The sequence below is a fragment of the Chlorocebus sabaeus genome, chromosome 17 (assembly GCF_047675955.1).
Source record: "Chlorocebus sabaeus isolate Y175 chromosome 17, mChlSab1.0.hap1, whole genome shotgun sequence".
NCBI classification, from domain to species: Eukaryota; Metazoa; Chordata; class Mammalia; order Primates; family Cercopithecidae; genus Chlorocebus; species Chlorocebus sabaeus.
This window is the reverse complement of record NC_132920.1, coordinates 31,415,420-31,436,553: the sequence shown is the minus strand read 5'-3', so window position 1 is coordinate 31,436,553 and position 21,134 is coordinate 31,415,420. Positions and strand designations below refer to the sequence as shown.

Sequence of the window (21,134 nt, the reverse complement as noted above, 5' to 3'; positions counted from 1 at the left end):
GTGCCTTCAGACAACACTTCACCAGGTTTAGAGAGAAAACCCCTGTCTCTACACCTCCATTCCCAGGGCGAGCTCACTCTGGCATGAAGTTCCCTGTGGTGAGTTTCCCTGTACAAAGGTCCAAGGGGAGAGGTAAGGAATGGCAGGCAGGGAGTCTAGTTCAGGGTCGGGGATTTCAGAACGAGTAGTGAAGGGGAAGGGGCTGGGTGCAGCCTCGGGGTCTCTCCCTGATTTCCAGACAGATACTTGTCCAGGACTTGGGCAGACAGGGGGACAAAGAGGCTTGGTGTAGGAGAGGGATCAGGACGAAGTCGCAGGTCCCGGGCATGGCTGTCAGGGTCTCAGGCTCCCAGAGCCTTGTCTGCATTGGGGAGGCGCTGGGTTGATGATTCCCCACTCCCCTGAGTTTCACTTCTCCCAATCTGTGTCGGGTCCTTCTTCCAGGATACTCACGACGAGTCCCCAGTTCCCACTCCCATTGGGGGTCGGGTTTCTAGGGAAGGCAATCAACGTCGCCCGGTTCCACTTCTAAAGTCTCCACACACCCACCCGGGCTCAGAGTCTCCTCAGACGCACAGGGTGCGGGTCATGATGCCCGGAACCGTCCTCCTGCTGCTCTCGGGGGCCCTGGCCCTGACCGAGACCTGGGCCGGTGAGTGCGGGGTCTGGAAGGAAATGGCCTCTGCGGGGAGGAGCCAGGGAACCGCAGGCGGGGGCGCAGGACCCGGGGAGCCGCGCGGGGAGGAGGGTCGGGCGGGTCTCAGCCTCTCCTCGCCCCCAGGCTCGCACTCCTTGAGGTATTTCAGCACCTCCGTGTCCCGGCCCGGCCGCGGGGAGCCCCGCTTCATCTCCGTGGGCTACGTGGACGACACGCAGTTCGTGCGGTTAGACAGCGACGCCGAGAGTCCGAGGATGGAGCCGCGGGCGCCGTGGGTGGAGCAGGAGGGGCCGGAGTATTGGGACCGGGAAACGCGGAACGCCCAGGGCCACGCACAGACTCACCGAGAGAACCTGCGGACCCTGCTCCGCTACTACAACCAGAGCGAGGCCGGTGAGTGACCCCGGCCCGGGGCGCAGGTCACGACCCCTCCCCATCCCCTACGGACGGCCCGGGTGGCCCCGAGTCTCTGGGTCCGAGATCCGCCCCGAGGCCGCGCGACCCGCCCAGACCCTTGACCGGAGAGAGCCCCAGGCGCCTTTACCCGGTTTTATTTTCAGTTGAGGCCAAAGTCCCAGCTGGTTGGTCGGGGCGGGGAGGGGCTCGGTGGGCGGGGCTGACCGCGGGGGCGGGGCTAGGGTCTCACACCATCCAGAGGGTGTTTGGCTGCGACCTGGGGCCCGACGGGCGCCTCCTCCGCGGATATAACCAGCACGCCTACGACGGCAAGGATTACATCGCCCTGAACGAGGACCTGCGCTCCTGGACCGCTGCAGACACTGCGGCTCAGAACACCCAGCGCAAGTGGGAGGCGTGCGGTGAGGCGGAGGAGTGGAGAGCCTACCTGGAGGGCGAGTGCCTGGAGTGGCTCCGCAGACACCTGGAGAACGGGAAGGAGACGCTGCAGCGTGCGGGTACCCTGCAGGGGCTGTGGGGAGACTTCCCCGTCTCCTATAGATCTCCCCGGATGGCCTCCCATGAGGAGGGGAGGAAAATGGGATCAGCGCTAGAATGTCGCCCTCTCTTGAATGAAGAATGGCATAAGTTTCCCTGATTTCCTCTAAGGGCCCCCTCTGCTCTCTAGGACAATTAAGGGATGACGTCTCTGAGGACATGGAGGGGAAGACAGTCCCTAGAATACTGATCAGGGGTCCCCTTTGACTCCTGCAGCAGCCTTGGGCTTTGTGACTTTTTCCTCTCAGGCCTTGTTCTCTGCCTCACACTCAATGTGTCTGAAGGTCTGATTCCAGCTTTTCTGAGTCCCTCGGCCTCCACTCGGGTCAGGACCAGAAGTCCCTGTTCCTCCCTCAGAGACTAGAACTCTCCAAGGAATAGGAGATTATCCCAGATGCTTGTGTCCAGGCTGGTGTCTGGCTTCTGTGCTCCCTTCCCCACCCCAGGTGTCCTGTCCATTCTCAGGATGGTCACATTTGTGCTGCTGGGGTGTCCCATGAGAGATGCAAAGCCCCTGAATTTTCTGACTCTTCCCATCAGATCCCCCAAAGACACACGTGACCCACCATGCCATCTCTGACCATGAGGCCACCCTGAGGTGCTGGGCCCTGGGCTTCTACCCTGCGGAGATCACACTGATGTGGCAGCGGGATGGGGAGGACCAAACTGAAGACACCCAGCTTGTGGAGACCAGGCCTGCAGGGGATGGAACCTTCCAGAAGTGGGCAGCTGTGGTGGTGTCTTCTGGAGAAGAGCAGAGATACACGTGCCATGTGCAGCACAAGGGGCTGCTGGAGCCCCTCACCCTGAGATGGGGTAAGGAATGGGTTGAAGGATCATGTCTCTCCTCAGGGAAAGCAGGAGCCCTTCTGGAGCCCTTCAGCAGGGTCAGGACCCCTCACCTTCCCCTCCTTTCCCAGAGCCATCTTCCCAGTCCACCATCCCCATCGTGGGCATTGTTGCTGGCCTGGCTGTCCTAACCTTTTTGGTCACTGGAGCTGTGGTCGCTGCTGTGTTGTGGAGGAGGAAGAGCTCAGGTAGGGAAGGGGTGAGGGGTAGAGTCTGGGTTTTCTTGTCCCACTGGGGGTTTCAAGCCCCAGGTAGAAGTGTGCTCCGCCTCATTAGTGAAGGGGTGGCCTGCCCCTCCACACCTGTGGGCATTTCTCGTTAGGTGGAACGAGAGACTTGAGAAAAGAAATGAGACACAGAGACAAAGTATAGAGAAAGAAAAAGTGGACCCAAGGGACCGGCGCTCAGCATACAGAGGACCCACATTGGCACCGGTCTCTGAGTTCCCTTGGTATTTATTGATAATTATCTTTGCCATCTTAAAGAAAAGGAAGTGGCAGGATAATAGGATCATTGTAGGGAGAAAGTCAGCAGTAAAACATATGAATAAAGTTCTCTGTGACATGAATAAGTTTAAGGAAAAGTGCTGTGCCTTGATACGCATATGTAAACGTCTCCATAAACCTTTTTAGTGCATAAAGAGCAGCATTGTGCTAGCAAGTCCCACCTTTCGCCCTAAGGCGGTTTTCTCCTTTCTCAGTAAACAGAACATAGGATGGGGTTTTATACTGAGATGTTCCATTGCCCAGGGACAGGCAGGAGACAGATGCTTTTCTCTATCTCAACCGCCAACAACTGCCAAGAGGGCTTCTTTCCTCTTGTACTAGTCCTCCTCAGCACAGACCCTTCACGGGTGTCAGGCTGGGGGACGATCAGGTCTTTCCCTTCCCACGAGGCCATATTTCAGACTATCACATGGGGAGAAACCTTGGACAATACCTAGCTTTCCTAGGCAGTTGTCCCTGCGAACTTTGGCAGTGTGCATGTCCCTGGGTACTTGACATTAAGAGAATGGTGATGACTTTTAACCAGCAAGCTGCCTTCAGGCACTTGTTTAACAAAGCACACCCTGCAGAGCCCAAAATCCTTTAAACTTTGAGTCACCATATCACATGTCTCTTGCAAGGACAAGGTTGGGGATAGGGTCACAGATTAACAGCATCTCAAATACAGAACAAAATGGAGTCTCTTACGTCTACTTCTTTCTATATAGACACAGTAACAGTCTGATCTTTCTTTCTTTTCCCCACAATTACTGGGAAGCAGCATCCACACATGGGCCATCCCAGCCTGGGGCCCTGTGTGCCGGCACTTACTCTTTTGTGAAGCACATGTGACAATGAAGGACAATGTATCACCTTGATGGTTGTGGTGTTGGGGTCCAGATTCCAGCATTCATGAGTCAGGGGAAGGTCCCTGCTAAGGACAGACCTTAGGAGGGCAGTTGGTCCAGAACCCACACCTGCTTTCCTGGTGTTTCCTGATCCTGCCCTGGGTCTGTAGTCATAGCTCTAGAAACTTCTCTTGGGTCCAAGACTAGGAGGTTCCTCTAAGATCCCATGGCCCTGCCTCCTCCCTGTCCCCTCACAGGACATTTACTTCCCGCAGGTGGAAAAAGCGGGAACTACTGTAAGTGGCGGGGGCAGGAGTGTGAAGGAGCTCACCCACTCCATTATTCCTCCTGCACCACGTCTCCTGCGGGCTCTGACCAGGTCCTGTTTTTGTTCTACCCCAGGGAGCAGCAGTGCCCAGGGCTCTGATCAGGACTCTGATGAGTCTCTCATGGCCTGTAAAGGTGAGACCCTGGGGATTTGAAGTGGGTGGGGGTGGGGCAGAGGGGAAAGGCCTGGGTAATGGAGATTCTTTGACTGGGATGTTTCGAGTTTGTGGGGGGACTGTTCAGTGTGTCATCACTTACCATGACTGACCTGAATTTGTTCATGACTACTGTTTTCTGTAGCCTGAGACAGGTGCCTTGTGTGGGACTGAGATGCAGGATTTCTTCACGCCTCCCCTTTGTGACTTCAACAGCTTCTGGCATCTCTTTCTGCAAAGGCATCTGAATGTGTCTGCGTCCCTGTTAGCATAATGTGAGGAGGTGGAGGGACAGCCCACCCCCGTGTCCACCATGACCCCTGTTCCCACGCTGACCTGTGTTCCCTCCCCAGTCATCTTTCCTGTTCCAGAGAGGTGGGGCTGGATGTCTCCATCTCAGTCTCAACTTCATGCTGCATTGAGCTGCAACCTCTTACTTCTCTACTGAAAATAAGAATCTGAATAGAAATTTGTTTTCTCAATATTTGCCATGAGAAGTTGATGGGTTAATTAAATAAGTCAATTCCTAAAATTTGAGAGAGGAAATAAAGACCTGAGAACCTTCCAGAATCCACATGTTTGCTGTGCTGAGTCTGTTGCAGGTGGGAACTGGAGAAGGCTGTGAGGAGCCGAATGTGGACGGGGCCTGTGCCCAGTTGCTGTTCAGTCCCTCATAGGCTTTATGTGGTCAGTCCTCAGCTGGGTCACCTTCACTGCTCCATTGTCCTTGTCCCTTCAGTGGAAACTTGTCCAGCTGGAGCTGTGACCACAGAGGTTCACACATCACCCAGGGTGGCCCCTGCACACGGGAGTCCCTGTGCTTTCTGAGACAAATTTTCAGATCCATTCAATTCTGCCCTCCTTCTAGGGCTCCTCTTCTGCTCTGCTCTCCTGCCCTGTCTCCCTGCCCTGGTTCTAGTGATCTTCATGCTGGCTCAAATCCCAACTCAAATCTAAAACAGTGAAATTTAGGTTTATACTTGTTTGTGAAATTGGACCCATCATCAAGGACTGTTCTTTGATTTTGAAGAGAGAAACCTGAATGTGTGCTGTGGTGTGTGGGGGGGTTGGTGTGGGAGGAAGGATGGGGGAGGGAGGACCACAAGCAGCACTGCTGAGAAAAGCACAGACGGCCTCGGTGTCAGTGTGAGGGGACCTTGTGCTGTGGTCACCACAAAACAGCATTTGGCCTGAAGCTATGTTAATAAAGATACTGGCTTTAGAATAGGGAGGTGCTCTACACTGATCATTCATTCAGCTGACCTTTGTTGTCAACCAGACATAGGACAGAGTGGTTCTGCATCTGGGGAACATCACTGAAGTAAAATGAGAAAAATCTCTGACCTTGGGTAGCATGTGTTCCAATGCGAAGAGGCAGACGAAAGATACATTATAACCAGAGCAAGGGAAGAAAGTGCTAGAAGGTGGTAAGTGCTGTGAGACAGGTGACCCAGGGTGTGGGCAGTGGGGACAGGGAAGGTGGCTGTTGTGCTGGGGTGGTCAGTGTGTGCCACGTTGCAAAGGTGAACTTTGAGGAAAGATTTGAGGGACATGAGGAGTTGTCCATGAGGATGTCTGGGGAAGTTCTTTCCAGGCAGTGGATCCTCCAGTTCAAATGTACTGGAGCAGGAAGGTGTCTGTGTTTCCTGAAAAGCAAGGAGGCCAGGAGGGCTGGACAGAGAGAAACTGAGGTGAGGTCAGAGGTACAGCCAGAGCAGGTGGGCTTGAGGGGAGTGGGGAAGGATCTGACCTTTGCTCTGAGTGAGATGGGAGGTAGAGGACAATTTTGAGCAGAAGAAGGACATGGTACAACTACCTATTTATTTATTTATTCATTTATTCATTTATTTAAGATGGAGTCTTGCTCTGTCACCTAGGCTGGAGTGCAATGGCATGATCCCCGCTCACTGCACCTCCGTCTTCCAGGTTCAAGCGATTCTCCTGCCTCAGCCTCCTGAGTAACTGGGATTACAGATGCCCACCACCAAGCCCGGCTAATTTTCGTAGTTTTAGTAGAGACAGGGTTTCGCCATGTTGGCCAGGCTGGTCTCAAACTTCCAACCTCAAGTGATCTGCCCGTGTTGGCCTCCCAAAGCGCTGGGATACAGGCGTGAGCCACCAAGCCCAGCCACAACTTCTCTTCTAAAAGGATCTCTGACTGCTGTGCTGAGAACAGAATTGAGAGGTGAGGGACGAGGGAGGCAGAAGGGAAGAACAGTAGGAAGCGAGTGCAGTATTCCAGGCTGGAGATGTCGGTGACTTTGACTGGGGTGTGAGCAGGGGAAATAGTGGGACGTGAGGGGATTCTGGATGCATTTGAAGATGGACTGACAACATGTGCCAATGGATTGTATCTGTGATGTGAGAAAGACGAATCAAGGACACTCATAGTTGTAAAATGAGTGAGTAGAAGGATGGAGCTGCTGTCAGTGGAGATGGGGAGACTCCGGCAGGAGCATACTGAGGAGGGGGCATCACAGGCACTCAGTGGAGGAGATGTCTACTAGGAATGCAGGTGAAGGAGCTGGGGTGGAATTTAGACAGACAACTCCAGAGTTTAGGGGAAAGGAGAAATAGCCTGGGCAGGAGAAATAGATTTAGGAGCTCACACTGTATAAATGATACTTAAAACCTCAAGCATGGATGAGGGCACCAAGGGAGTGGTTGACTATGGAAAAGAATGAGTGCAAGGACGGAACCCTGAACCTCCAGTTCTAAGGGATCTGAGCAGACCACACCCAGAGAAGACTGCACAGTTCTGACCCCAAGTCTAGAGGACACTTAGACAAGGAACTCCCGTGTCCACAGGGATCTCCTGGACGTGGTGCTGAGATCCAGGAAGTCCGGAGTTAAACAAGAGATTCTTGATTTATGACAAGGCTGGAGCTCATGCTGCTGGTCTCCAGATCAAGAACACCAGGATCCCACATGTCTGAGCATCAGCCTTGCCTATAGGGCTTGTTATATAAGTGATTCCTTGGTCTTGTGCCTAATATTCTGAGACAGGGATTCTGGGGAGTGGCCTGTGTATTTTCTAAGCCCCGCCAGCAATCCTGTTGCTCAGCCAGATCGGGAACCACTGAGATCAGAGATCAGAGAGTGCCCAGGGTGGGTGGGTGGGGTGGGTTTTCAAACCCTGTTTAAAAGAGGATTTTTCTCACAGAAAGAAAAGGGAGGATGTGTATCATCAGTTATGAGATGTGACATTCCCTGTTGTTCTCTCCACCATGGGGTAGAGGCCAGGTAGAGTTCAGGATGTGGCTCTCGCACAAGGAACACCTCTGAATGCTGCTCTCTGACACTCGCCCACCGACTCATTTCCCACTCACTTCTTGGAGAAAACTGTGGAAACCAAATTTCTCTAATTTACACATACAGTAGCATACATGGTATTGGGGGCTAATTTTATTGTGGGGAAGGCCATAGAACTAGGCTGGAATCTACACATCCAGGAACAGAATCCACAGCCCACCCTGGATCAGGTCCCTCCTAGGAACAACTGCCCCTGCTGCTGAGCACAGACGCCACTGCTCACACCTCTGACACCCTGGTGCTGGACACTGGACCCTGAGGCCAGGGGAGACGTCACTGCTGCACCTAGAAATTGGACATCACTACTGCCACTCAGCCATCTTTACTAAAATGTGTTCTGCACAGTCCCAGCCTTTCTGTGTCACCTCATTCTGGCTCAGAGGCTGGCAGTGATATAGGAGTTAAGAAGAAATTATTTAGGCAGATAGTGAGGGTATGGAAGTCCTCAGTAAGGTTTTCCTTTTAATGAAATGCAGCCCACAAGTCATTTTCTTTTCTAACAAAGAGCAGCCTGTAAAATTACTACATCTAATAATAGGGATAGACTCCAGTACAATAATAGTGGGGACTTCAACATCCAACCCTCAGCATTAAACAGATCATCTACACAGAAATCAAGAAGAAACATTGGATTTAAAAGGAACTTTAGAACTCATAATGCTAACAGACATTTACAGAGCATTCTATCTAACACTATAGAATATACTACACTCTTTTCATAACACATGGAGTATTTTCTGGGAGATAGCCTATGTTAAGCCACAAAAAAACTCAACAAATTTTCAAAAGTTGAAACCATATCAAATATCTTCTCCAGTCACAATGGAATAAAACTGCAATTATACTCCAAGGGAAACTTTGGCAACTAGACAAATACATGGAAATTAAACAACATGCTCCTGAATAACTATTGAGTCAACAGAGAAATTCAGATGGAAATCAAAAAGTTTCTTGAAACAAATTAAAATGGAAACACAACATATACCAAAACCTGTGGAATACAGTTAAACAAGGCTAAAAGGGACGTTTATAGCAATAAATGCCTACCTAAGAAAAGTAAAAACACTACAAATTAACAATATAACAATGAACCAGAAGGAACTAGAAAAGCAACAACAAACCACATCCAAAATTAGCAGAAAAAATAACAAAGATCAGAACAGAACTAAAGACTTCTAAAAACCAAGTAAATGATCAACCAAGTGAAAAGATCGTTCTACAAAAAGATAAACAAAAGTGATAAACCACTAGCTAGACAAACCAAGAAACAAAGAGAGAAGACTCAAACAGAATCAGAAAAGAAAAGACAAACATTATAACTGATACTGCAAAAATACAAAAGATTATCAGAGACTATTATAAACAATTCTGTACTGACAAACTGGAAAACCTGGAGGATATGGATAAATTCCTGGAAACATACAACCTAGCAAGGTTAAATTATGAAGAATAGAAAACCTGAAGCCCTGACATCCGTGAACCGTTCTCACAGCGGGTCCAGTGGGCCCCTGACCACCCTGTGATTATTTCCTCAGTGCTGGTTTGCATAATTGAAATAGACCTGCTCAGCAACAGGCAGAATCTGCAGTTCACTTCCTTTTTTAACTTTTATTTTCAGTTCAGGGATACTGGTACAGGCTGTTTTATAGGTAAACTTGTGTTGTGGGAGTTTGTTGCACAGATTATTTAATCACCCAGGTTTTAAGCATAGTAACCATTAGTTATTTTTCCTGATCCTCTCCCTCCTTCCACCCTCAACCTTCTGAAAGGCGCTGGTGTGTGTTATTCCCCTCTCTGTCTCTATGCGTTCTCATCATTTAGCTCCCACTTATAAGAACATGCAGTATTTGCTTCTCTGTCCCTGCATTAGTTTGCTAAGGATAATGACTTCCAGCTCCATCCATGTCCCTGCGAAGGACATGATCTTGTTACTTTTTCTGGCTGCATAGTAATCCATGGTGTATATGTACCACATTGTCTTTATCCAGTCTATCATTGATGGGCATTTAAGTTGAGTCCACGTCTTTGCTATTGTGAATGTTGCTGCAATGAGCATATGTGTGCCTATGTCTTTATAAGAGAATGATTTGTATTCCTTTGGGTATAATGGTATTCTGTCTTTAGGTCTTTCAGAAATCACCACACAGTCTTCCACAATGGCTGATCTAATTTGCACTCCAACCAACAGTGTATAAATATCCCTTTTTCTCCACAAACTCGCGAGCATCTGTTATTTTTTGACTTTTTAATAATCGCCGTTCTGCCTGGTGTGAGATGTTATCTCATTGTGGTTTTGATTTGCATTTCTCTAATGATGAGTGATGTTGAGCTTTTTTTCATATGTTTGTTGGCTGCATGTATGTCTTCTTTTGAGAAGTGTCTGTTCATATGCTTTGCCCACTTTTTAAAGGGGTTGTTTTGTTTTTTCTTGTACATTTGTTTAAGTTCCTTATAGACGCTAGATATTAGATCTTTGTCTGATGCATAGTTCACAAAAAATTTTCCCCATTCTGTATGTTGTCTGTTCACTCTGTTGATAATTTCTTTTGCTGTGCAGAATCTCTTTAGTTTAATTAGATCCCATTTGTCAATTTTTGTTTTTGTTATGCTTGCTTTTGGCATCTTTGTCATAAAATCATTGCCCATGCCTGTGTCCTGAATGGTACTGCCTAGGTTATATTCCAGGGTTTTTATAGTTTTGGGTTTTACATTTAAGTCTTTAATCCATCTTGAGGTGATTTTTGTATATGTTGTAAGGAAGGAGTTCAGTTTCAATCTTCTGTGTGTGGTTAGCCAGTTATCCCAGCACCATTTTTAAATAGGGAATCATTCCCCATTGCTTGTTTTTGTCAGATTTGTCAAAGATCGTAGTTGTAGGTGTGTGGTCTTTTTTCTGGGTTCTCTATGCCATTCCATTTGTCTATGTGTCTGATTTTGTACCAGTATCATGCTGTTTTGGTTACTGCAGCCCTGAAGTATAGTTGAAATCCGGTACCTTGATATCTTCAGCTTTGTTCCTTTTGCCTAGGATTGCCTTGGCTATTTGGGCTCTTTTTTGGTCCCATGTGTATTATAAAATAATTTTTTCTAGTTCTGTGAAGAATGTCCATAGTAGTTTGATAGGAATAGCACTGAATCTGTACATTGCATGAGGAAGTATGGCCATTTTCACTATATTGATTTTTCCTATCCATAAGCATAGGAAATTTTTTCATTTGTTTGCATCATCTCTGATTTCTTTGAACAGTGGTTTGTAGTTCTCCTTGTAGAGATCTTTTACCTCCCAAGTTAGCTGTATTCCTAGGTATTTTATTCTTTTTGTGGCAGTTGTGAATGGGAGTTCATTCGTGATTTGGCTCTCAGCTTACCTGTTGTTGGTGTGTAGGAATGCTAGTAACTTTTGCACATTGATTTTGTATCCTGAGACTTTGCTGAAGTTGTTTATCAGCTTAAGAAGCTTTTGGGCTGAGCCTGTTCACCTGTCAGTCATCTGGTCCTGGGCTTTTTTTGTGGTTCGTAGGCTGTTTATTACTGCCTCAAGTTCAGAACTCGTTATTTGTTCAGGGATTGAATTTATTCCTGATTCAGTCTTGGGGGCAGTGTATGTGTCCAGGAATTTATCCATTTCTTCTAGATTTTCTAGTTTACGTGCGTAGAGGTATTCATAATATTTTCTGGTAGTTTCTTGTATTTCTGAGGGGTCAGTGGTAATGTTCTTCTTGTTTCTATTTGTGTTTATTTGAATTTTCTTTCTTCTTTATTAGTCTAGCTAGTGGTCTATATATATATATTTTTTTTTTTTTTTTTTTGAGACGGAGTCTTGCTCTGCCACCCAGGCTGGAGTGCAGTGGCCGGATCTCAGCTCACTGCAAGCTCCGCCTCCCGGGTTCCCGCCATTCTCCTGTCTCAGCCTCCCGAGTAGCTGGGACTACAGGCGCTGCCACCTCGCCCGGCTGGTGTTTTTGTATTTTTTAGTAGAGACGGGGTTTCACTGTGTTAGCCAGGATGGTCTCAATCTCCTGACCTCGTGATCCGCCCGTCTCGGCCTCCCAAAGTGCTGGGATTACAGGCTTGAGCCACCGCGCCCGGCCTGGTCTGTATATTTTTTATTTTTTTTTCAGAAACCTCCTGACTTCACTGATCTTTTGAATGCTTTTGTGTGTCTCTGTCTCCTTCAGGAGACAATACCTTTGTTAATTTTTTTTTGTTGTTATTTCTTGTCCTCTGCTAGCTTAGGGATGTGATTACTCTTTGTTCTCAAGTTCTTTTAGTTGTGATTTTAGGTTGTTAACTTGAGATTTTTCTAATTTTTTTATGTGGGCATTTACAGCTATAAATTTCCCTCTTAACACTGCCTTAGCCGTTTCCCAGAGATTCTGGTACATTGTATCTTTGTTCTTATTTGTTTCAAAGAACTTCTTGATTTCTGCCCTAATTTCATTATTTACCCAAAACTCATTCAAGAACAGATTATTCAATTTCTCTTTAATTGTATGGTTTGAGTGAATTTCTTATTCTTAATTTTGAATTTGATTGCACTATGGTCCAAGAGACTGTTATTATTTCAGTTCTTTTGTGTTTGCTGAGGAGTGTTTTACTTCCAATTGTGTGATTGATTTTAGAATAAGTGCCATGTGGCAATGAGAAAAATGTATATTCTGTTGTTTTGGGGTGGAGAGTTCTGTAGATGTCTATCAGGTCCATTTGATCCAGGACTGAGTTCAGGTCCTGAATACCTCTGTTAATTTTCTGTATTGCTGATCTGTCTAATATTGTCAGTGGGGAATTAAAGTCTACCACTATTATTGTGTGAGATTCTAAGTCTCTTTGAAGGTCTCTAAGAACCTGCTTATGAATCTGGGTGTGCCTGTATTGGGTGCATATATATTTAGGATAGTTAGATCTCCTTGTTGAATTAAACCCTTTACCCATACGTAATGCCCCTTTTTTAAAAAATCTTTTTTCATCTTTGTTGGTTTAAAGTCTGTTTTGTCAGAAACTAAGATTGCAACCCTGACTTTTTTCCTGCTTTCTATTTGCATGGTAAATTTTCCTTCATCCCTTTATTTTGAGCCTATGTGTGTCACTGCATGTGAGATGAGTGTATTGGAGACAGCATACTGATAGGTCTTGGTTCTTTATCCAGCTTGCCCATCTGCATCTTTTAAATGGGGGCATTTAGCTTATTTACATTAAAGTTAGTCTTGATATGTATGGATTTGATCTTGTTATCATGATGTTAGTTGGCTACTTTGCAGACTTGCTTATGTGGTTGCTTTATTGTGTATTTCACAATCTGTGTATTTCAGTGTGTTTTTGTAGTGGCTGGTGACTGTCTTTCCTTTCCATGTTTAGTGCTTGTTTTAGGGTAATGCAAGTCTGGTGGTAATGAATTCCAGTGGCATTTGTTTGTCTGAAAATAATCTTATTTCTCCTTTGTTGATGAAGCTTAGTTTGACCGGATATGAAATTTTGGGTTGGACATTCTTTTCTTTAAGAATGTTGAATATTGTCCCTCAATCTCTTCAGGCTTGTAGGGTTTCCACTGAGAGGACCACTGTTAGTCTAATCGACTTCCCTTTGTAGATAACCTGGCCCTTCTCTCTTGCTGCCCTTAACATTTTTTCTTTCATATCAATCTTGGAGAATCTGATGATTATGTGTCTTGGGGATGATCTTCTCATGGAGTAACTTACTGGGGTCCTCTGCATTTCTGAATTTGAATATTGGCCTGTCTAGCTAGGTTGGGGAAGTTCTCATAGATGACATCCTGAAATGTTTTGCAAATTGATTCCATTCTCCCCATCTCTTTCAGGTACACCAATCATTCCTAGATTCAGTTTCTTTACATAATCCCATATTTCTGGGAGGTTTTGTTCATTCCTTTTCATTCTTTCTATTCTATTCTTGTCTTCCTGTCTTATGTCAGAAAACCAGTCTTCAAGCACTGAGATTCTTTCCTCCACTTGTTGTATTCTGCTATTAATACTTGTGACTACACTATGAAATTCTTGTAGTATGCTTTTCAGCTCTATCTGATTAGTTATGTTCTCCTTTATACTGGCTATTTTGTCATTCACTCTGGCAATGTTTTATCAGGATTTTTAGCTTTCTTGCATTGGATTACACCATACTCCTTTAGCACAGTGAAATTTATTCCTATCCACATTCTGAATTCTACGTCTATTGTTTCAGCCATCTCAGCCTTAGCCTGGTTCCAAACCGGAGCTGCCTTTTTGAGTTTTCAGCATTCTTGCACTGATTCTTTCTCATCTTTGTGGGCTTATCTACCTTCAGTGTTTGAAGTTGCTGACCTTTGAGTGGGTTTTGTTTTTCTCCTCCTTTATTTTCTCCTTTAACAGTCTGGTCACTTTTCTGTAGGGCTGCTGCAGTTTATTGGGGGTCTGCTGCAGTCCCCAGTTGCCTCTGATTTTCCAGTACCTGGAGGTATCACCAGTGAAGGCTACGTAGCAGTAAAGATGGGAGTCTGCCCCTTCCTCTGGGAACTCTGTCTCAGGGAGGTACAGACCTGTTGCAGGCCAAACCCACCTGTAGGAGGTGCTAGAGACCCTGATTGGGAAATCTTGCCCAGTCAGGAGGAACACGATCAGGATCTAGAGGCTTACTAAAGGGAGGAATACTCCTTCAGGAGACACAGAAATTATTCCATTGAACTGGAAGCTAAGACAACCACTCGGCCCCTTCAGCTCCTTATGCTTCTGAATCAACAGAAAATGAAGCAGTGACTGCACTGTCTGGGGTGATTGGTCCTGGTCATCACGGGGAATTGGTCTGCTACTACACAATGGCAGCAAATAAGACTATGTCTGGAACACAGAAGATCTTTTAGAGCATCTCTTAGTAATACTCTGCCCTATAATTAAAGTCAATAAAAACTGTAACAACCCACATCAGGTAGGACTAGTAATGACATAAACACTTCAAGAATGAAGGTTTGAGTCATCCAAGCAGGAAAAGAAACCTAATCACCTGAGGGACTTGTTGAAGGCAATGGGAATATGGGATGGTTAGTAAAAAAAGAAAAAAGTATTTAAACATTAGTTTTGGCTGGCACAGTGACTCATGCCTGTAATCCCAGCACTTCAGAGGCTGAGGCAGGTGGAATGCTTAAGTCTCGGAGTGTGAGACCAACTTGGGCAACATGCTGAAACTCCATCGCTACTGAAAACAAATACAAAAAATTAGTCAGACTTGGTGGTGTGCTTGTAGTCCCAGCTACTTAGGAGATTGAAGTAGGAGGATCACTTGTGCCCAGGAGATGAAGGTTGCAGTGAGCCGAGGTAATGCCACTCCAGCCTGGGCAACAGAACAAGACCCTGTATCAAATAAATCAGTAAATAAATAAATAAATAACCAGCTGTAACCATGTGACCAGTTATAGAACTAAAGATGGCAAACGTTATGAGTATTACTTTCCTATATTTTATAAAGATATTTATGTCTGTGTGTATGTATCCATACACATATTAAGCAAATAGCTTTGTTTTCATCTTTTCCTAATCACCTTAAAACATAAGACATGCTACTAATAGTTCCGTTTTATTAATGATGGTCTAACTTTTTTTAAACATGGTATTTAGGTTACAGTACATCAAAGAGAAGAGGTCATATCATGCATTCCGTTTGAATCTTTTTCTGCAGAAAGGGTTAGTGTGTTTTTAGTGGATGCAAACTAGTTGTATCATCTTTGGCAAATGCATGACTTTATAGTTGTTTTTATTGGAGACTAAGTATGACTTAAAAAAACGTTAATGGGTGCCAAGTTCACAAGCATGGACTGGGATGTTGGGTCTTATGTGTCAATTTTACTAAACCATAGCACCTACTTATATAATCAAACACTAATTTATATGTTGCTATGATGGTGTTTTGCAGTTGTGATTAAAATCTGATGTCAGTTGATTTTACGAGAAGGAAATTACCCTAAAAAATCTGGGTGGGACTTTTTGAATCAGTTGAAGGCCTTCGGGCAAATATGAGGCTTCCCAGAGGAGAAAAAATTCTGCCTGAAGATGACAGTAGCAACTACAGTTTAGGTTTCCAGTCTGCCAGCCTGGTCTACAAATTTCAGACTGAAGCCTGCAACATTGTGACTTTCCAGCCTGCCAGCCTGCGGAGGTGTAATTTGTGACATCAATAATGTAAAACGAGGGGTGGAAAAAGATGTAAAGAAGCAGGCTAGGTGTGGTGGCTTATGCCTGAAATCCCAGCACTTTGGGAGGCCAAGGCAGGCACATTGCCTGAGCTTGGGAGTTCAAACCCAGCCTGGCCAACATGGCGTCTCTACTAAAAATACAAAAAATTAGCATGGCTTGATGGCAGGCACCTGTAATCCCAGTTACTCGGGAGGCTGAGGCAGGAGAAGTGCTTGAACCCAGGAGGTGGAGGTTGCAGTGAGCTAAGATCATGCCACTACACTCCAGCCTGGGTGACAGAGTGAGATTCTCTCTCAAAAAACAAAACAAAACAAAACAAAACAAAACAAAACAAAACAAAACAGAACTCTCATATACGATTGAAGTTGGTTTCAATTCAAGATTGTTATAACTGTATTGTTATATGTAATACCATAGTAATCACAAAGAAAACATACATAAAATATACATGAAAGAAAATGAGAAGGCGTTTAAAATATATTGCTTGAAAAAATTGACTAAACACGAAGGTTGGAATGAAGGACATGAGGGATGAAACAGCTTTAAGACATGCATAAAACTAACATTAAAATTACAGAAGTAAGTCCTTCCTTATCAGTAATTACTTTTAAAGGTAAATGGATTAAACTGCCCAATCAGAACTCAGAGATTATCACAATGGATAGAATAAAAAGAATCTAACCATATACTGGCTACAATATACTCACTTTGCACACAAGGACATACGCTAGTTGAAACTGGAGGGATAGAAAGGGACATTCATGAAAATAGTAACAAAGAATTTTTTATGATCTCTCAAAGGGTTCTGTGTTGGCTGGGCTCAGATAATGGCCTGGGAGTTTTACATGGTTCAGGAATTGAAGTGGAAGGAACCAGATGCAGGCAGGATGGTTAACGGCAGTGCCCAGAACGGACACAACCACACTTCTGCCATATTTTATTTGCTAATGCAGATATCAGATCTGCTCATGTTTAAGGGGATGGAGAGACCATATCTCTTGATGAGGGAGTGGTGGGTCAAACTAAAGAAAAGCAAGTGTGATGGAAGATATTTTTTCAGCCTTCTTAGGAAAATACATGCAATCCAAAACATCCTGTCTGCCAGAAAGGAAGAAACCATCACGCCTTACCCCTCTTCTAAGCCCTGTGATTCTACAGTCTCCTGGGGAAGGACCATGTCTTAGGAAGCAGGTGGGCAGTCGAAGCTCCAAATAAAGCCCCATCTACAGCCACAATTTCACTTTATTTTGATGAAATATTGTGTCATTTTCAATAAAGCGGGGGCTCACGAACTCTTTTCAGGGATCTCTCCAGTGGCGGGGACGATATGCTTCCTCCTCCACAGTTCAACTTTACAGATAAGTGGATCTAGGTCTCAGTTTCAGTTATTTAAAACACTAGAGACTTGGATGCATGCAGGTCACAAAGGGGTGAAAGAATACTCTCTGTCACTTTCCCTTCTCTCACTCACTGCCCTCTGAATAAGAACCTGCTCTACCTTGACCTTTTGAATGGGGAGGACATTCATTCCAGTTTCCAGAGACAAACCTGCTGCCCAAACAGCATGGTTCATTATAAAGACTAAACCCTATACCAAGAGCTCTCCCCTTATCCACCATGGCAGAAAGTGAATCCCATGGAAAGACCCAGAAAATGCTGGCTCAAAAGGACCAGTGTCATGTTCCTTCCACCAAAATGAAGCCAACATATTCATCACAATATGGAGTAGTGATAAGGATATCAAAACGATTACCAAAAAAATTTGACAAATATGTTCTTTTTATTACATCAACTTTTTTTGTCCTCCACATATAAAGAAAATAAGTCTGCCCAGCAGGAGAAGTTGTTCCCCTGGGAGATCATCCTCTTTCCAGTTGAAAATCTGGAACTGGAATCACTAGAATGGAGCAAGGCTTTCTGGTATGACACAGCACTGGGTCTTGGGGCAGCCAGAGTTATGGGGGGCTCACCTTCTGGCTGACATCAATCTTTGACTCTCCATTTTTTTGTTCTCATTGTAGAACAAAATTTCAGAGTATCAAGAGCCAAAGAGATTTACTCTATTTTATTGTTTAGAAAATGCAATCTCAAGGATAATCCAGACTGTTATGGGCTAAATTGTATCCCCCCAAAATTGGCATGTTGATGTCCTAACCCCCAGTACCTGAGAAAATGACTGCACTTGGAGAGGTCCTTAAGGAGGTCATTAAGGTAAAATGAGGTCATATGAGTGTGCCCTGATTCAATGTGACTAGTGTCCTTATAAAAAGAGAAGATTAGACACAGATGGATACAGAGGAGTGACTATGTGAAGACATAGAGAGAATACATCCACAAACCAAGGAAAGAAGCCTTAGAAGAAACCAGCACTGCCAACACCATGACCTTGAACGTCCAACCTCCAGAACTGTGAGACAATGAATTTCTGTTAAGTCACCCAGCATGTGGTACTTTGTATGGCAGCCCCAGCAAATTAAAACAAACATATTATACTGCCCAATGGAGAGTTTTACCTGACTGCACTCTGACTCCAATTCGATCAAGGTCCATATGCTCTGGGACTTCTCCAGCTCCTCATGAGAAATGACAAAGAATGGCATGTCCAGCTCCTGGGGTCCCTGATGGCAATGAGAGGTAGCTCCTAATGGGGGGAGCTTTGGGGTGACCAAGACCTCATAGAGTTCATCACTGTTGGGCCAGTTGGCTTCAGTCCCCTGACCACAATGGATCCATGGGCCTGGATTCACCTCTGATATTCGTGTCTTTTTTTTCTTGGACTTCCACAAGTGGTCTCTGGTAGAGATGGAGGGAAAGGACATAGGGATTCAAAATCCTGACTACCCTAGTGGCCTCCCCTCACTTCTACTCAGAGACAACACGGCCATTTCTCTAAACTCCTTAGGACGTGGCTAAAGTCAGTAATAGAGCACAGGGAGATGCCTTGAATAGAGTTCCAAGGAAGGGTGGCTGGTGCCCTCTAGACCCTTTGACTATACGCGGTGGGCTTCTTTAGCATGAAATGTCCCAGAGACAGCCACATTCTATGCTTGGATCCTCAAACCAAAGTGTGTGAGGGTCTTAGCCCTAGCCAAATGAGCACTGAATTCAAGAGAGACCGGGAAACATTCTGAGTATCGGGACACTTTACTCCTGAATCCTGAATCCTGGAAGTTGGCTTCTGGCCAGGGAGGCAGGTGTCATTATATCTGGGCTGCCTCTGTGAGGCCTCTTTTCCCTCTGCCTTTCACATCTTTCTACCCCTGTTAATCCCAGAACAGATAGAAACATTCTGCCTTCTTAGATGCCTCTTGCTATAAGTTTCAATGCCATTTGATTGAATTAATAAATGAAAGCAACTTTAATACAAGATGAGGTTTAAAGAATGGTATTTGACATGGGTTTAGAATGAATAAATGGATCAAGTAATGGATTTTGAAAAAATTCATGTAAAATTTATTTTTAACCATTTTATTAACCTGACTGTGGAATTAATAAATGATTCCAAATTAATACAAAAAAGTGCAATCACAAATGCACTTCTGAATGCACAGAAGTGTGAATGAGGGGCAATGCATACAAGGAAAAAAGGTGTGTACAGGAAGAAATTCTTCATTCCAGGTTTTTACTGATCCCTCTGGGTCAAGATGGGCTAAAAGTCCAAAAATCTGCTTTCCTCACATGGAAAAAATATTCAGCATAAAATACAACTGATTGAACACAATTATCTATGCTTTAAATACATTAGAAAAAACCAGTAAGGAAAAATAATCCTACCATCACTAAGATTTTAAATTATAATAAAATAAAGCCTAAAAATGTATCTTTTGTTCCCAGTTCCAATGATTATAGGATTGCAGCGTTTGGCTTTCAAAAGACCATTTAAAACGACTCAGAGAAGTTTTCTTAACAAACTCCATAGCATGACCACAGCTAAACCTATGCGCAGTAGTAGAAGTAAACAACGACACCGCTGCCTTTAAAATTTCATTTTGAAAAGCATGTTTGAAAGTGGCTGACTAGCTCCTAATTTAATCACTACCATTTGAAGTCATATGTTAGATTGGCAAAATCGTCATAATTTTATGTATTTTATTTTTGTAATGCAAGTGCTTCACTCTGCTATCTGATAAAAGAAAATGTCAAGCCAGGCATGGTGATGCGTGCCTTGTAGTCCCAGCTACTCAAGAGTCTGAGGCAGGAGGAGTCATTAAGTTCAGGAATTCAAGGCTACAGCAAGCTATGATGGTGCCACTGCACTCCAGCCTGTGCAACAGAGAGAGAATACACTGTTAATGTAAAATCTTAGTGTTAGGAGTTCAATCTTGAACTGATTCTGTGAGATTCTATTTGAGAGAAGCTGTTGTGTACAATGAGGTTTGGGGAATATCAACAAGAAGTAAATGCCAACATTGCTTCTAATTTACAAACTAAAAGGAAATTCCATGAACTTTTAATGCTAAGTTAAATCATTGTAAAATGAATGACAAAAAATTATCCTACGAAACATAACCAGTTGCTAGATATATCTGAATATTAATTAGATAAAAAGATGAATGAAAGACATGTTTTAGGAATAAAAACTATAAAAGAACTGTAAAAGCTTATCACGCCCTTGGCTGGAGTTACATAAAGTTACTACTCATCTGTAAATTGGGATTCCCATGGTGGCTACTTCTTAAAGTTGATACAATGATCAAATATGTGTGTGTGTGTTTTTAATTATGATACTTTAAGTTCTAGGGTACATGTGCACAACGTGCAGGTTTGTTACGTATGTATACACACGCCATGTTGGTGTGCTGCACCCATTAACTCCTCGTTTACATTAGGTATATCTCCTAATGCTATCCCTCCCTCCTCCCCCAACCCCATGACAGGCCCCAGTGTGTGATGTTCCCCTTCCTGTGTCCAAGTGGTCTCATTGTTCAATGCCCACCTATGAGTGAGAACATGCGGTGTTTGGTTTTTTGTCCTTGCGTTACTTTGCTGAGAATGATGGTTTCCAGCTTCATCCATGTCCCTACAAAGGACATGAACTCATCCTTTTTTATGGCTGCATAGTATTCCGTGGTATACATGTGCCACATTTTCTTAGGGGATTAAATGTGTTTTGATCCATCAAAAGCACCTAGAAAAGTGCCTGAGACATAGTAAATGCTAAAGTCTCCCTAAGTAAATAAAAAATGTATAAAAATGATGCTAAATTCAAGGTCCTGATCCTCTGCACACACCCAATGTGTTTAAAATTCTGTTCATCCTCTCTTCCACATTCACAGTGAAATGTTTCTGATTAACTTAATGGGCTGTGTGAGGTGTTTATCATCTTTTACATTAAACTTGGTACATTGTACAACACTCTTATATTGTAA

At 44.6% G+C, this 21,134-nt stretch overlaps 1 pseudogene; it reads left to right on the top strand.

Annotated features, from left to right (window-relative positions):
• Positions 1–587: 587 nt before the first annotated feature.
• LOC103222362 (class I histocompatibility antigen, Gogo-B*0101 alpha chain-like) lies at positions 588–14,217 on the top strand (annotated as a pseudogene).
• The last annotated feature ends 6,917 nt before the right edge of the window (positions 14,218–21,134 follow it).